The sequence below is a fragment of the Dromiciops gliroides genome, chromosome 1, assembly GCF_019393635.1.
Source record: "Dromiciops gliroides isolate mDroGli1 chromosome 1, mDroGli1.pri, whole genome shotgun sequence".
Lineage (NCBI taxonomy): Eukaryota > Metazoa > Chordata > Mammalia > Microbiotheria > Microbiotheriidae > Dromiciops > Dromiciops gliroides.
The window spans coordinates 305,080,908-305,085,036 of record NC_057861.1 but is presented as its reverse complement, the minus strand read 5'-3'; the positions used below and the strand labels follow the sequence as shown (position 1 = coordinate 305,085,036).

General features: G+C 39.0%; 1 pseudogene; it reads left to right on the top strand.

Moving 5' to 3' along the window:
- The first annotated feature begins 332 nt into the window (after window positions 1–332).
- On the top strand, window positions 333–3,868 carry LOC122748678 (annotated as a pseudogene).
- The last annotated feature ends 261 nt before the right edge of the window (window positions 3,869–4,129 follow it).

Below are 4,129 nucleotides of genomic sequence, written 5' to 3'. Positions count from 1 at the left end.
AGTAACTGATCTTTAGCAAGTAGGTAACTAAATCCTTCAAGAGGAGAGCTTTCAGCAGAAGAGAGAGTGATGTATAGATGCAGTGTTCTATGGTGACTCAGAGATGTCTGCTAATGATGTAAATACTCCTGGATAAATTAGCATAATTTTTAAGTAGGTAAGGAATTAGGATGGCCACCAGAGCCCCACAACTCAGACTTGGGGCAGGATTCTTGTGGTTTCCTTAGTTGGATCACAGAGAATCTTGTAGGCATACATAGAGTGTTACTGTGAAACATGTGAGACCCTCTGGTTCAGCATCTGTATTTTACATCTTATCAAGGCATCTGAAAATGTCTCCACCATATTTTGTGCACAAGATGAAGAACTGTAGGTGGGATAACAGTGCTGTTGGCTGGATTGAGAATTAGGAGAATGAGAAATTGCAACAAGTAGTAAGTAATGGAAAAAATGAAAACCTGGAAGTCAGTTTCCAATGAAGAACTTCAGAGATCTGTCCTGCATTCTGTTTTATTCAACATTTTTACCATTGCCTTTGGTGAAGGATAAGCCCATCAGATTTTCAAATGACAAAACACTAGGAAAGATAATTTACATATGAGATTAAAAAAATAATAATAAAACAAGATCCAAAAGGATCTTAGTAGGCTAAAAGGATGAGTCAGACCTAATAATACAAAAATTAATGGTATACAGAGTCCTCAGTCCACTTCGTAACTGAACTCTGCCCTGTAGCCTGACTTGTTGGAGCCTCCTTCCAGGGCCACCCACCAACTTCTGCCAGGGAAGCTGGTGTGGTCTTAGTTATGTAGCTTTTCGAATCATCTCAAGGCAAGACTATATATCAGAAGCAAAGAAGGGGGTCGTTATCGGTATTGTCTTGAGTACAACTAATTCCGATGTGGCAGTAATGGAAGGGAAACACGCAAAGGAATGCTCAAGGTGTCAGACACACTCCTTCAATTTTGGCCTTTCATGGCAGACAAGTGCCTTGTTGCTGTGCCAGACAAATGGTAGGTGGTCACTGAACCAAAAAACACATCCTATGCTACCAAGTGCCTTATTGGCCATTGATTTGATGATCCTGAATTGCATAAAGACATTAATTTTTTTCTTTCAAAATAGTCTGTTTTTCTAATAGTAAAGCCTGGTCAGAAGGCCTTGGAAAACTGTATTCCCCGTCAGATTTGGTTGTGTTGATGAAAATGAAGGAGACTGAAGAAAACTATCTAGGACATTCAGCAAAAACGGGCTGTTATCACTGTGCCTGCTTATTTAATGATTTTCAGAGATAGGTCACAGAAGATGCTGGGAAAATATCTGGTCTAAATGTACTTTGAGTGATTAATGAACCTACAGCTACTGCCTTGGCTTACAGCTTGGATCAGGGCTTCTTAAACTTTTTCTACTCAATGACCCCTTTTTGCCCAATAAATTTTTACATGACTTCAGGTATATAGGCATATAAAATAGGTATACATAACCTTTTACTGTTGCCAAATTTTTCACAACCACCACATTCAGTTATGCAACCCCATATGGTGCTGTGACCCATAGTTTAAGAAGCTAGGACTTATATAAATCTGAAGACAAAATCATTGCTGTGTGACTTAGGTGGTGTCACAAAAATTTCTTAGCACCAATGTTAGATAAAGAAAAAACCAGTCTCCAAGCCAAAGAAAATAGGTTTGTTGAGAAAGGAGTCCTGTCTCACAATAAAGTCAGTCTCAGGTCTAGGACCTAAAGACCCTGAGCTTCAGGATCCATGAATATTTATACCCTAAGTCAAGAAGTATAATGTTTGCTATAATGGTATCTGTCCAAATATATATTCTTATAGCATCATACTCTTTTTTAAGGCATAAGGGGTAAACATTAGCATTATAAGTACCTTAAATATAGCCCAAATATGATGAAATAGCAAGCATTTCCTCCCTTAATAATATACATTTCATCCCTCAACAACATAAATGGTATCATCATTTTCAATAAGCACTTTTCATATACTTTTCTATTACCTTTAATAATTCTGATTGGTTAGTTCCATCTAATTTTAGTAAGTTGACCTTTAATTTGATTACGCATTTTTATTTTGTTTGGTTGGGGTTTTTTTGGTGAGGCAATTAGGGTTAAGTGACTTGCCCAGGGTCACACAGCTAGTAAGTGTCAAGTGTCTGAGGCCAGGTTTGAACTCAGGTCCTCCTGAATCCAAGGCCAGTGCTCTATCCACTGCGCCACCTAGCTGCCCCTGATTACACATTTTTAACCAACAAGATGTAACTTATATAAGTATGTTTCTAACATTATTAGCTATTATGTATCTTGTCCCTAGTGAAAGCAAACTAGACCTACACTTAATTGCTCATCATCTAATGAAGCTTCTAAAGCATACTATATAACATAATGAAGCTATGAAAATGGATTTATAAATTACATACGGAGAACAGAAGTAGACCAAAGTCCACTTTTATATCTTCTCCAATAGTCTATCATTCAAAGCATTATCAGCTACTAAAGTAAAGTCTAAAATCACTAAGAAACTTAGGACTGGGGGAGAAAATTTCACTCACAGTGGTGGGACTTTGATATTTCTCTTCTGAAAATTTGGTGTAATTGAGATGAAATCTACCAACGGGGATACTCTTCTAGGTGGTAAAGATTTTTGACCATGTCTTGCTCTAGCACATTATAAAGGATTTCAAGAGAGGGACAGGACTTAATGCAACCAAAGGCTACATGGCTCTTCAGCAAGTATGGAAGGCCTCTGACAAGGCCAAGAGTTAATTTTCTTCTTCTGTGCAGATCGACACCAGCTTACCATATTTGACAATGGATGCTTCTGGGCCCAAGCACTTGAACATGAAGCTTCCTTACGTTCAGTCCGAGGGGATCATCTCTGGTCTCCAGGATAGTACAGGAGGACTATTGTCCCTTGCCAGAAGGCCATGCAAGATGCTGAAGTTAGCAAGAGTGACATTGGAGAAGTCATACTAATTGATGGCATGACTATAATGGCCAACATTCAGCAGACGGTACAGGAGCTCTTTGGCAAGGTCCCTAGCAAAACATAATGTGGATGTGGCTATTGGCACTGCCTTTCAGGGAGGCATGTAGGCTGGTGATGTCACAAAGGTGCTACTTCTGGATCACTCTCCTTTCTCTGGGAATTGAGACATTAAGGAGGCATCTTCACCAAACTAATAAGTAGGAAAACAACTATTCCAACTAAGAAAAGCCAAGTGTTTTCTAAGCTGATGATAGTCAGACAAGTAGAAATGAAAGAGAGAGAGAGAGAGAGAGAGAGAGAGAGAGAGAGGAATGTAAACAATAAGCTCCTTGGACAGTTTGCTTTGATTGGAATTCCACCAGCCACATATGGAGTTCCACAGACTGAAGCCACATTTGACATTGATGCTAATAGAATTGTACACGTTTCTTCAAAGGATACAAACACAGGATGTGAACAGCAGACTGTGGTTCAGTCTTCTAGAGGTAAACAAAAATGACATTGAGAATATGGTTAAGAATGCAGGGAAGTATGTTGAGGAAGACAGAAGAAAGAAGGTGTAGAAGCTGACAGTATGGCAGAAGGGATTATTCATTTTACTGAAACAAAGATGGAAGAATTCATAGACCGATTTACAGCAGGGAAGTGCAACAAAGCAAGAGAAGAATTCTCTACAATAAGAGAGCTCTTGGCTTACAAAAATAGTGAAACAGGAGGAAACAGGCAGACTGCATCTACTCTTCAACAAGCATCATTAAAGCTTTTATAAATGGAATATTAAAAATGATGTCTGAGTGAGAAGCCTCTGGAAATTCTACTTCTGGGGAATAGAAAGAAGACCAGGAGGAAGGCAAGCAATAATGTCACCAACTGACCTTTCCTGGAGCAGAAACTGGAAAAATTTTTGTGAAGCATGGGAACTAAGGGGCACAAAGACCTCCCTGAGAAGAAATAGGCAAACTTTAGTCTTACTGCATTTTTGCAGTACTCTATACAGAATTTCCTTAATGTATAAATCTAGTGAGTACTAGCCCCAAAGTCAGGAAAACTCACCTTTGTGAGTTCAAATCTGTCCTCAGACCAGATACTAGCTGTGTGATTCTGGTCAGGTTGCTTAACCCT